This window comes from Macaca nemestrina, chromosome 4, assembly GCF_043159975.1.
Source record: "Macaca nemestrina isolate mMacNem1 chromosome 4, mMacNem.hap1, whole genome shotgun sequence".
NCBI classification, from domain to species: Eukaryota; Metazoa; Chordata; class Mammalia; order Primates; family Cercopithecidae; genus Macaca; species Macaca nemestrina.
This window is the reverse complement of record NC_092128.1, coordinates 64,628,595-64,642,473: the sequence shown is the minus strand read 5'-3', so window position 1 is coordinate 64,642,473 and position 13,879 is coordinate 64,628,595. Positions and strand designations below refer to the sequence as shown.

General features: G+C 34.1%; 1 protein-coding gene across 3 annotated transcripts in view; it reads left to right on the top strand.

Annotated features, from left to right (window-relative positions):
• LOC105475424 (semaphorin 3D) overlaps positions 1 to 13,879 on the top strand; it is a 195,646-nt gene that overhangs the window by 30,226 nt on the left and 151,541 nt on the right. For 2 of the 3 annotated variants that reach the window (XM_011730635.3, XM_011730636.3), the window contains exon 2: positions 2,558 to 2,689. The gene's annotated coding sequence lies outside the window, so the exon portion shown is untranslated. Of the gene's footprint in view, positions 1 to 2,557; positions 2,690 to 3,083; positions 3,223 to 13,879 lie in introns of all 3 variants that reach the window. The other variant, XM_011730637.3, reaches the window with a different exon arrangement.

The window sequence follows — 13,879 nt, the reverse complement described above, 5'->3', positions numbered from 1 at the left end:
AGAGCTTGTTAAAAAGATTACTTTTTAATCTGTGCCAGCTCTCTTTCTTTGTGTGTCCTCTATATTTCATGAATATAAATGGCTTATAGGTGATGACTTGGGTGGAAAATGTAAGCAACTCCTAAGGGGTTGAAATTTGCTCATAAATTAGTAAAATTCTTAAAATTTTTCAATACCAAACTAAAATATAGTTAACAACATAGGTCTTAAAGAGATATTATTTTTCTGAAATGTGATTTTTATAACTTTATACTCTGGAAAATTCAATTATTCCTTTAAGTTGGAAGAATCAAACTCTATAATTCTATGCAATACATTGAAGTTGGAGATTGCTTTATTATCTTAAGAATCACTTGTGGCCAGGCGCACTGGCTCACGCCTGTAATACCAGCATTTTGGGAGGCTGAGGTGGTGGATCAAGAGGTCAGGAGATAGAGACCATCCTAGTCAATGTGGTGAAACCCTGTCTCTACTAAAAATACAAAAATTAGCCAGGTGTGGTGGTGCGTGCCTGTAGTCCCAGTTACTCAGAAGGCTGAGGCCGGAGAATTGCTTGAACCCTGAAGGTGGAGGATGCAGTGAGCCGAGATCTTGCCACTGCACCCTAGCCTGGGCGACAGAGCGAGACTTCATCTAAAAAAAAAATCACTTATATTACAGCATAATGCAAGATAAATTAAAATATTATTTTGTCTACATTTCTAAGCATATATATATATATATATACACACACACACACACACGTAACAAATAGGTGATAAAGCTAACAATTATCAGAAGAAAAATAAAAACAACTGGATAAGCCAGTGCACATTTGGACTTAGAAGCACATCAGCTAAAATAAAAGGAATTGTGTAAGTGTGACATAAGTCATATTGTTCATTCATATTCGCAAGAGCTCAGCATTTAATTGTCGTTTACTGAGGTGCCACAATTTTATGAGATGTCAAGGGCTCATTACTTGCTGCTGTATGATAAATGCAAATATTATCTCTGGCAATATTAGACATTTTATAATTTATACTCTGTTGAAGAGCTAACCCCCATTAGAAATAAATATATAACTAAAATAAAACATGAATATAGGTAAGTATGACATCTCTAAAAGGTAAATAAATTATTGTTTATTATATATTTTTTAAATAATAGGTTTGTTTTATAGTATCTAAATGTATAAGTGAATCATTTGTAAAATGTCTTTAATTAACACCATCAGTTGGACCTGTTCCCTGATTTGTCTATTATTTAAGATTTGTGTCTTTGGCATGTTACACCCCTGTTGGAAGTACATTAAGTTTCAGTATGACTAAATGTTATTAGGGGTTTAATATGTACCTATGGAAAACAAAATAACTAATGGACCCTCAGGGAGATTAAAACTAAGATGATAGCCTCATAAGCACTAAACTCCAATGGATAAGTAACTAGTGTCCAACAGATTTAGTGCACAGTAAGACATCTATTTTGTTATATATTTTTATCCCTTAGCAACATATATATTTAAGTTACAAGAGAAAATACAAATATTTTTATTCTGCTAGAGTGTTTAGGGGTAACGTATATGGATATCACTGTCCTGCTTTGAAAAAAATATTTTAAGTCAGATGGATTGGCAGGAATGTATAATGTGATAATAAAGCAAATGTCAAAAAAAAAAAAAGAGTGATTGTAGAATCTAGGTCTGGGTATACAGATGCTTTTTGTATACTTCAACTTTTCTGTATGTGTGAAAATTTTTATAATAAAATGTTTGAAAAATCTTCGCAATGCAAGATCATTACATTATTTTTAAAGCAATCAATTTGAAAAACTGTGGAGATGACGGTAATAACATGACACAATTTTTTATATGTAGAAAGACAAGTTGTGCTTTATCTTTAAATGAATACCTTTAAAAATAATGACATCTGAGCTTAGCTAAATTCTTTTCAGATTTTTGCATATTTTTGTAAAAAGGTTTTACTCTTTTCTCTTTAGATTATGTGTTCAAACCTAATTATCTTTTATGGTTGTCTATTATTTAGGGCCAACCTAAACTTATCACCTTGTGTTGTATTTTAGTCAATGCACTTATTCAGTTTTATGGTTCTCTCTGGTACATTTACAAAGTGCATTTTATACTCCACTTCTAGTTTCCTATAAACAAGGAAACAATCTGTTCTACTGTATTTCAAATCACTGCCATCCTGACCATTACTTCATTTGCAATAAAAGTCACAAACTGTGCAAGTGCATTTCATACATGCTCATTTCCAAGGTGTTAATAAGTAAATGTCTGGTCAGCCTTGGTACAGAGAAGGTGACAGACCCCCCCACATGGTAGGGTTTGTATGATGTTTGATGGGATACTGGGTCTCACCCAATCAGTTGAAGACCTAATAGAAAAAAAAGCTTGACATTCCCACAAGTGGGAGGTAATTTCCTCTTGCCTGACTACCTTGAGCTGGGATATTTATTTTTCTGCCTTTGGACTTGAACTGAAACGTCTGCCCTTATTGGTCCTGGAACTTGAAGGTGTTTGGACTGGAACTGTAATATTATCTCTCCTGTTTTTCAGGCCTTCACACTTGGACTAGAACTATAACATCTGCTGTCCTGGTTCCCAGGCTTTTGAACATACACCATTGGTTCTCCTGAATCTTCACCTTGCCAACTGCATATCTTGGGAGTCGTCAGCCTCAATAATTATGTGAGTCAGTCTCTTAAATAAACCTCAATAGATAGATAGATAGATAGATGCATGTATTCTCCTATTTGTTCTGTTTCTCTGAATAATTCTAATACACTGTCCTTGGGCTGATGTGATTGGAGAGGAAGCACTCTACAGGACGGTTCGTTAGGGCAAACTTTGGATCATCTATGTCCACACTACATACGATGTTATTTCTAGACATGATCACTCCAAGACCTTGGAATGCAAATAATGATTGGGTCTCTGCTGTATCAATGACTCTCAAAACAAATATAGTGTAAAGTAATTGTAATGCTTTGAGTCCTGTTAGTTATATACAGTTGACCCTTTAACAACATGAGTTTAAACTGGGTGGGTTCACTTATATTAGAATATTTTTTTTTCCAAACAGATACAGTATTCTCAGGATGCAAAACCTGCTTATACTGAAGGCAGTCTTCTTATATAGCAGGGTTCTGCAGGGAGGACTGTGGGAGAATGTTGCACACGTGGGCATATGGGAATGGCAGAGATCCTGGAACCAATCTTTGGTGTGTATCAAGGGATGACTATACATTATAATGTTGCCATTACATTAGTAATCACCTGCAAATAGTTATTTACCTCTCTCAGAATTAGCAGACATAGCTTTCTTGTGATTTCTTGATTTGAACATGTCACAGTGTCCCAGTTCCTTAGGCTGCTAGACTTGACTTTGACTTCCATCAGTGACTACTTTTGCTTCAGCTCCAGAGCTAAAGATGAACAATTACGTTAGTGCCTTCTACTATTTTATTTGTTGTATAGAATAACAACATATACCATGTAAGCACCAAGTAATTTATCAGTTTCTAATCCTAATACATGTGTGTATTTGTTTTATAAAATAAACTCTTTCAATATAAATTATTTTGATGAGATTATTAATCTATGTTTGAAGATACTTTGCTTGTATGTAATCTTGGCAATGCTCTGTTGAGTTATTACTATACCAAAAATCAACATCATATTCTGTTATTGTTGTGTTGTTTCATTGTTTGATAGGCATAATTAATAGCTCTCATTTTCCTTTTACTATAAGATTGTGATTAACATTTTAGGCACTTAGCCTGAGATCACTTTCATCCTAGCTAACTTGTCTTCTTCCTCAAATTAGACATAGCGTTGTCCTCAAATTATAAACTATTAATTTTCAGGCAAGAAAAATGATGTCTTTTGACTACCATATAATTTAATTTGGTGATCAGAGATCAAATGTAATTGTAAATATTGATTCCTCTTTTATTTGCTTATGGCTGACAATGATTCTTTTACACGCATCTTTGGCTTATTCTAACAATCAGTAATAGGTAATTCAGTCATTACTTATTTACACATTACAGTAAAATTTGTTTAACAGGTACTTGAAATAATCGAAACCAAAGATTAAAGAACCCTCACTCTGAACAAACAAATATTGTCCTACAAGTAAGTACAGGTATAAAATAAAACATAAAAACAAAACAAGGAAGAGGTAAATGTTTAGTAAATCAAAGTGAGAAAAAATCATAAAGTGGTTATGAAATCAATGATTATGAAATTTAAACAATTTTGTTTCATATATTCAGCCATAGAAGCTATAAGATAATTAACTATTATATAATTAGAAAACAAAGAAAGCATCTCAAGGCATATAATACAATTGTAAGAGATGTTCTTAGCAAAAAAGTTTTGTGGACTTTTTCATTATTTTTATCATAGTAAGGTCAAAAATCCTTTTTTTTTTTTTTTTCTTTCAGACAGTCTAAACTTTGGAATTTTTAAATAGGAATTTTAAATTTTCTTCTAATATAATAGTTTAAGTTTATCTAGAACCTTCAGATCAATGTGATGAACTAAACAGAAAATATTATCACAAAAAGCTGTGCCAGTACAAGATGCTTTGAGAATATAAAGGAAATAGTACTAAATACACTATAATATACTGAAAATTGCATACCTTGATCACAGACACACACACACAGATGCATTCACACATCAACTACGATGTTCTAGTTTAACCCATATAGAAATATATATTGTCTAATCCCTAGTTCAGGTTAAGAACTATATTCTTTCTGGAACTGATTTGAAAATAATGTGTTACTGTTTGTTAAGAGTATGACACTGTTTTTGTTTGCTTTGTCTCAATTTGGGGTTAGGAAAAATTTCCAGAAATCTTCTATACATATATAAACTTGGAGATGTTTAGCTGGTTTATTTTGAAGATTTCCAAAGTGAAGAATGAAAGAAGAAATGAGGACAGACTATACAAGCCCAAATTAAGGAATAAGAAAATGAACCATTTTCTTGAGTTGACAACACTTTCTCTATTCAGTTTTACATAGGGTTTTTGCAGCAACTTTTTTTACATAGTTTTACTAGACTTTCAGTATCAGTAATATCAGATAACGTCTCTAATTATATATGTGCGGTGTGTGTGTTTGTGTGTCTGTGTGTGTGTGTGTAGATTTTTTTATTGTAGGTAACAGTGCTATTTAAACATTTATATTGCTTAGTATTTGAGAAACTTTCAGGTGATATTAAGCTTTTAAATGGGTTAAGCTTTTAACTGAGTTAAATTGTTTTAGAACTTTAGAAACATTGTTTTAAAATATTATTTTGTTTGTCTAACATTTACAATAAAAGGAATTAACAAGAAACACAAAATAACACCATTCACCACAGAGGGAAGTCAACGTAAAGAAAGTCATCTTTGGATCCTTTCCAGTGAGGCTTAATCGTGGCACCACAATAGGGACATTGTTATGCCAGGTCTTACTTACTTCATTACCTTATACCTAAACTCAGAGAACCAAAACATAGAAAAGCTGCAATGACTATAATCTTCTGGGTATAAATGTAGCAAAAGCTGGAAGATACTGAAGAGTAAAGGAGACAAAATGAACGTTAAGATGTAAGCAATAAATTGATTGGTACATTGCATACCCAAATTCTCCTTCAGGTTTCAGGTTTGATTTGGGAAGTGATTCGATTTACAGGGATATATATATAAAAATATATATATATATTTTTTTTTCTAGAAAAGTATTTAGAACAGAAATATCTTTCCAAAATTTTCAGTTCTTAGTGCCATAACAGCTCAATTTTTTTTTTCATCACACTTCTAGGCCAACAAACAAATACTAAGAATTCTGATTTTTATAGTTAAGGCCAAACAACTTAATAAGTGTTTATGTCCTGACAACATAAATTAAAACAATAAAAATGTTTTACATGTTTTAAATGTAAATATCCTTAAATTACATGTGAATTACTTACTAATGGGAAGTGCATATGTGTTGGGCACTGTGCAGCTTCTCAAACCTTGGAATCGGATTGAATATTGCGATCCTTAGTACCTGTTCCACAAGGACTTTTGAGGACACTTGCTTTACTGAGAACCCAACTTCACATACCTGTGACCCCTTGAATGTAACCCCCTGGAGTGTTGAAATTAAGAAACAGCTTGATTAGTAGTTAATACAGTGTCTGATAAATAATGAGTATTGTTGTGTTTATCTTGAAATTTTAAAATATCTTACAGCATTCCTGGTGAGTTCACTGTATTACTCCAGAGTGCCTTGCACATAGTTTTGGAATCACAGTGTTAGACTATTAGATGCTAATGTTAATCGTAGCCCCTGAATCTTAATTGAGAAGTCCAAAAGCCTCTGACATGGTGGAAGTGAATGGAGGCACTGTATGGCGACTATAAAAGCTCAGTATCTTCTTTAATCTCATTGTTTTCTGATTTTTCTCAGTCCAATACGCCAAATATTTCCTAGGATTTACAGTATCACAGAGTCTGTGACTGAAAATTTGATGTTAGACAGTGATGGTAAATGGGACCACTATCATTGTTTAAGGCAAGTGTTACTTTTGTTTTTTGTTTGTTTTGTTTGTTTGTTTGTTTTTTGAGACAGAGCCTTGCTCTGTCACCCAGGCTGGATCACAGTGACACGATCTTGGCTCACTGCAACCTCTACCTCCTGGGTTCAAGCAATCCTGCCTCAACCTCCCAAGTAGCGGGATTACAGGCACGTGACACCATACCTGGCTAACTTTTTGTATTTTTATTTATTTAGTTATTTATTTGGAGAAGCGAGGTTTCGACATATTGTCCAGGCTGGTCTTGAACTCCTGACCTCAGATGATCTACCTGCCTTGGCCTCCCAAAGTACTGAGATTACAGGCATGAGCCACCACGCCCAACCAAGTGTTACTTTTGTATTTTTAAGAAAATAATATTATCAGTGTTTATTAAGACATTTTAAATTTTGACATAGCATTTTAAGATTTGGTGTTATTTTGTGTTTCCTTTTAATCCCTTTTATTGTGCAAATGGTTTTATTTTTTGTTTCTTGTTAATTCATTTTATTGTAAATGTTAGAAAAATAAAATATTTTTTAAAAAGTTTCTAAAGTTCTAAAATAATTTAACGCAGTTAAAAGCTTAGCCTATTTAAAAGTTTAATATCACCTGAAAGTTTCTCAAATACTAAGCAATATAAATGTTTCATGTAGTACTGTTAACCACAACAACAACAACAAAATCTTCACACACACACACATGCACACACACATACACACTGCACATATATAATTAGAGACATTATCTGATATTACTGAGACTGATTTAACTAATTTTTTTCAAAGTTTCTAACTATATTCAGAATAGCTACTTGTTTTAACATTCCTGTGAGATGTATTGTACTGAGAGGAGAATTCTGTCTTCTCATGAGTCTACCCTAACTGCAAATAAACCCGGGGGTGCTCTGAGGAAGGAGATTTGAACTAATTTTTCATTTTATCTCATTTTCGTGTTTCAGTAACCCAGTTAACTATATAAACACTGTTTCCTTTTAAAAACAAGTATCTTATAGAAATGTGTATTTTCTCTCAGCTAAGGACCTTAGTGGAAATCTTATCTGGATTATTAGGAGAACTCAAATATGAGAGTCCTTGAACTAGATGATGTTAACCATTTCCTGCTCAGTAAACTGTGAGTGCCATCAGTGTCCACACTGAAAGCTCAGAACAGAAAACTAAAACAAGTCATATTAAGATGAATAGTAAAAAATATAAATTGTTTTGTAAGTGAAAAGGGAAACAAGATATGATGACAGAAAATTCTTATAGATCTCAGGGAGGGTTAATTAATGATCATCATTAATAGTGATACTTAGCAGCTGTTTCTGACACTCTTGTGATTTTAAATTCAAATTTTTAATCTTCATGTTTATTTTTAATCTTCATTTCCTAGAACCTACTTTGCTGATCAAGTTTCCATACCTTTAAATAGATTGTCATCGTGATCTCTGACCATAGCAGAGATAATATGATTAACTTTTGTTCATTGGTTGAAATTGTTTACACCTACTAGGCAGTGGGTGTTTGAGAGAATGAAACTCAAAGCTAGTGCTGAGTGGGTTGGTATGTTAGGGACAGAGTGCACTCTCCCAGTTGAAAGACTCCTGAAAATTGATAGGGAGATGAGGCAGGAAGTTGGCCAAATGAATTATGCTGCTAGGAAATAATAGGAAGGGCACTTCTCCTATGTTGTATATCCAGAACTGAGTCTGGTTATTTCATATATAACTACAAGATCAGAAAACAATAAATTAGCAGATATATAGGTAAGTGAAACAATATCAGTGATAACTAAAGCATTAGGATAAATAATATTTAAATAATAAGGTACTTGAAAAAATTGATTAAGATTTTCATGAAATTCTGTTATCTAAATATCAGAAAAAAATACAGACACAAGATTTTGCTTCTAAATTGATTGAGACATCGTATTTTTCATTATTGGTATAAATTGCTTTCTAGCCAGGTTGCTAACAGCATGTCTATAAATAGATATATTTACAGATAATTAGAAATAGGGATCATTAGAAAGATGGACAGAGACCAGGAGCCGTGGCTCAAGCCTGTAATCCCAGCACTTTGGGAGGCCGAGGTGGGCAAATCACCTGAGGTCAGGTTTTGATACCAGCCTGACCAACAGGTGGGCAGATCACTTGAGGTCAGGCATTTGAGACCAGTCTGGCCAACATGACGAAAACCCATCTCTACTAAAAATATAAAATTAGCCGGGCATGGTGGCTCATGCTTGTAATCCCAGCTACTCAGGAGGCTGAGACAGGAGCATCACTTGAACACGGGAGGCAGAGGTTGCGGTGAGCCGAGATCATGCCACTGCACTCTAGCCTGGGCAACAAGAGCAAAACTCCATCTCAAAAAAAAAAAAAAAGAGAAGAAAAAGAAAAGAAAGAAAGATGGACAGAAAATTCCACTTCCGTGACTGGAACTGTAGCCATCTAATGTTGACACTGTGGTATACGGAAAGATGAGCCCATTCTCTGGAGGAATGAACTATGTTTTTCTGGTTCACTTACTTCCTCCTAATTGCTGTACCAACATTCTTTCTTTTAGACTTTCTATTCCTGAAGCTACTCCCTTGAATTGTTCATATTAAATTTGCTACTCCTCTGAGTATCCCCACAAATCTGCGACATGCTTTTGTAGCCTGCTTCCATTCACTGGAGTCTTCTGCTTTGTCATCATCCAAACATATCTGGAGATTTTACTGTACATTTTTCCAGAAAGATATACTTGTAAACAGAAGACTGGCGCTTGTATCTTATTTCTCCATTTCTTTTATCTGTGATACCTGCTATTAGGCTAGTTTTTATTTTCTTTCAAAAATATGACTTATTTCTTTTTACCAGCACAATTGCATATCTTAAATGCAGAATTGTTAAGTAAAAGTTTTTTTTTTTTTTTTTTTTAAGATGGAATCTCACTCTGTCACCCAGGCTGGAGTGCAGTGGCCCAATCTCAGCTCACTGCAACCTCTGCCTCCAAGTTTCAAGTGATTCCCTTTCCTCAGCCTCCCGAGTAGCTGAGGTTACAGTTCCCGCCACCACGCCCAGCTAATTTTTGTATTTTTAGTAGAGACAGGGTTTCACCATGTTGGCCAGGCTGGTCTCGCACTCCTGACTTCAAGTGATCTGCCCACCTCAGCCTCCCAAAGTGGTGAGGTTACATGCATGAGACACCACTCCTGGCTAAGGATTTTTAATAGTATATGTGAAATGTGATTGTATGTATGTGTAAAAATACATATATGTATACATATGTGTATATATGTCATTAAAGAACTGTAAGATGTCATACAAATATAAAGTTGATTGAATAAGAAAGATTGAATTATCTATTTACACCAATTGGTTTTTCTTTATATGTACAATTAGCCCTCTGTATCTTTGAGCTCCATACCCGTGGATTCAACCAACTACAGATCAAAAATATCTGGGAAAAAAATTATCTGAAGTTTCACAAAGCAAAACTTAAATTTGCTGCCCACTAAGTTCTATGCCAAATCCATGGGAATGAAATTATGTGTAGGCATTGCATTAGCTTTTATAAGTAATCTAGATATGATTTAAAGTTTATAGAAGAAAAAATGTATAGGGGAAGAGGTGAGTAGGTTATACGCAAATACAACATCATATATAGGAGACTTGAGCATCAGCAGATTTTAGTATCCAAGAAGGATCTTGGAATCAATCTCCCAAGAATCTTGAGGGACGACAGTGTGTTTTTAATCTCAAAGTTTTGTATTTGAGAATAAGAAATCACTTCTTTTTGTAAATGCCTTATAATTTCCCTCCAATAAATATCCTTTTTTCCACCAGATTTTGTATTATTAAACATACTGTATCATCTTGCTTGGTGACAAGATGTGATTCCTGAGAATTTCCTGTTCCTTTAATGGGAGCTCTTACGTATGAGTTGTAGATTTAGTATTCTAAGATTCCAGCAATGTAGCTTTTAGAATGGCATTTCTCCATTTATTATATAGTACTTAAATACCAAATAACTAAAAGTAACTAACAATGATAGCAAAAAAATATGTCCAATTCTGCTTCTTATGTCATTATTTAAGTATAGTACTTTTGTCTATCCCCCCAAACCAATAAAACATTAAAAACTTTTTGATATATTGTTCAGACCATCACATCCATGTCACCTTACACTTTATATTTGACTTCACTTTTTCATTCACGCATTTTTTCTTTGGTTTTACATAATAAATTTAACACATCTATTGAGACATGTATTATGCCAGACTGGGATCAAATAAGGGTTAAAAAAACACTGTCAACATAATTCCCATACTTGAATGGCATCATTCCAGAAAGAGTTTAAAAATTTGGAATTCGATTTTTGTGATGCTCTCATGTCTATTCATAATTCAGAGCCCTTGAAACATTCCTAATGAGGTTTCAAGTATTTTATTTTTCCTCCATGCTTTATAAACAAATAAAATTAAACCAAGCTAAACACAAATGAAATCCAAGCTAGAATTGTGTATATCATCCAGCTGCTCCAGGATTTCTCTCTAAAACTGATTTGCTCTCCTTAGTTAAATACAGTGGACACCAAAGCCAGATTAATTTATGATGCCAATTTCTCCCATCTTTGAAATGTTAATCATTGGGCTGGGATTAAAGTAGGAATCTATAATAAATCCTAATCCAATTCTATGACATATTATTATTTGTTTTACACTATTCATACATATCATACTAGAGGCAGGGGGAACAGAAAAAATAAGAACAAATGCAGCTTTAATTTTGGGCTCTAGGCTGACTTAAATGTTGGATATTGCAGGCCAGTTCCCAAAGGAAAAATAAAATGTATATATGAGTATACATTCTTAGAAACCTTGATAAAGATCCTTACAGAAATCCTGATGGTTGAGTGAATTGTGTTCATTTTTCTATTACACGAAGCATAAGGCAAAAAATATATCTTTATTCTGAGAATCTTTCCCCTCTATCTCATGTAAAATATATTTTCTACCTCTGGGGAAGAGGATGAAGTTTGCAGGTATTTACATCTTGCTTTTGTTTCAAAGCTAGCTTTAAATTCAACTTTTATGTTATTTTTTTTTTTTTTTTTTTTTTTTGAGACGGAGTCTCGCGCTGTCACCCAGGCTGGAGTGCAGTGGCCGGATCTCAGCTCACTGCAAGCTCCGCCTCCCGGGTTCACGCCATTCTCCTGCCTCCGCCTCCCGAGTAGCTGGGACTACAGGCGTCCGCCACCTCGGCCGGCTATTTTTTTGTATTTTTTAGTAGAGACGGGGTTTCACCGTGTTAACCAGGATGGTCTCGATCTCCTGACCTCGTGATCCGCCCGTCTCGGCCTCCCAAAGTGCTGGGATTACAGGCTTGAGTTAATTTAATTAATTTAAATTTAATAAATGATACTCGATTCAGTTATCCGAAAACTTTTACATTTGCTTGAAACAACTTGAGTAAATTCAATCTCCTTTTTTAGTTGTAAATTTTATGAAATCAGAATACAAACCAATTTTTATTGCTAATAAAAATTCAGCATCCACTTAGAGAAACACTGAAAGTGTAAAATGCACACCTGAATCTGAAGACTTAGTATGACAATGGTTTTTTGATTAATAATTTTATATTGTATACATGTTAACACGATTATATATTGGATTAAATATATAAGAATTGGTTTTATCTGTTACTTTTTACTTTCATATATAACTACAAGAAAATTTAAAATACTGTGTCTCGGGTCAGGCTCGGTGGCTCATGCCTATAATCCCAGCGCTTTGGGAGGCCTAGGTGGGCGGATCACTTGAGGTTAGGCATTTGAGACCAGCCTGGTCAATGTGGCGAAACACCGTCTCTACTAAAACTACAAAAATTCGCCAGGTGTGGTGGTGCATGCCTGTGGTCCCAGCTACTCGAGAGGCTGAGGCAGGAGAATTGCTTGAACCTGGGAGGCAGAAATTGCAGTGAGCCAAAATCATGCCACTGCACTTCAGCCTGGGTGATAGAGCAAGACTCCATCTCAAAAAAAAAAAAAAAAAAAAAAAAAAAAAAAGAAAGAAAAAATTACATGCCTTATATTTTTACTAGAGAGCACTATATATTATACAACTGGATTATATTGCTATATATTACAGTCATGTGCTGCATAACAACATTTCTGTCAACTGACAGACTACATATAGGATGGTGTTCCCATAAAATTATAGTATTTTATTTTTGTTGTATCTCTTCTATGTTTAGGTAAGTTTAAATACGTAAATACTTCCCATTGTGTAACAATTGCTTTTAGTGTTCAGTACAGTGACATGCCGTACAGATTTAGTGTTCAATACAGTGACATGCCGTACAGTGACATGCCGTACAGGAGCAATAGGCTATACCATATAGTCTAGGTGTGTAGTAGGCTGTACCATCTAGGTTTAAGTTCCCTCTGTGATGTTCGAACAATGATGAAATCACCTAATGACAAATTTATCAGAACATATTCTCATTGTTAAAGCATGGCTGTATATTTTTATGCTATTCTTATCTTTAATAACTTTGAAATCACTAGAATTATAATGAAAGTATTAACATTTACTTTAGAGCTTATACGTTAGGCATTCTGCTAATCACTTTTCTCATATAACCTGATTTTATCTGCAGGTACCATGTCATGTCAGTTTCATACCTAATTATGTGTGGCATCATGATAGCTATGTGATAGGTACTCATTATCATTATTGTGAGTAACTTACTTTTAAGATTGTCTTATTAGAAATAATTATTGCATTATGAGTAAACATATGAAAGGCGTATTTATTGAAAAGATAAGAAAAACGTTTAGTAAGTTGTCTGAGGTAGAATTCCTCTTGACATTACTTTTCCTAATTAAGGTGGCATTGTCTCAGCATTTGGGATTCCCAGAGAAAGTCTTTTCAACTCATGGACATGGCTCAAGAAAGACATATTCAGAAAAAAAAATGTATAAGATGTGTTATATTTATTTTGAGAAACCATCACCCAGCCAAAGAGAGAAAAGGTTATTCCATTCACATCATGTGGTTAGTCTGGGAATCTTTCTAGTGTAAAAGCAAGAAGAGTCATAAAATTAAAGAAAACATTGATGGGGTTTTTTAGACGCGCGCGCGCGCACACACACACACACACAAACACACACACAAAAATGCCATCCTTCTTTGCTTTCTTCTAAAGAATCTCTTTCTGGACTCTCTGAAATAAAACAAATATCCAAAGCCTTTATTCTTCTTCCTAAAACTTGTCTAAATTCTGTTCTTGAGATCCATGTCCAATGCAAATTGGGGAAAATACCGTAT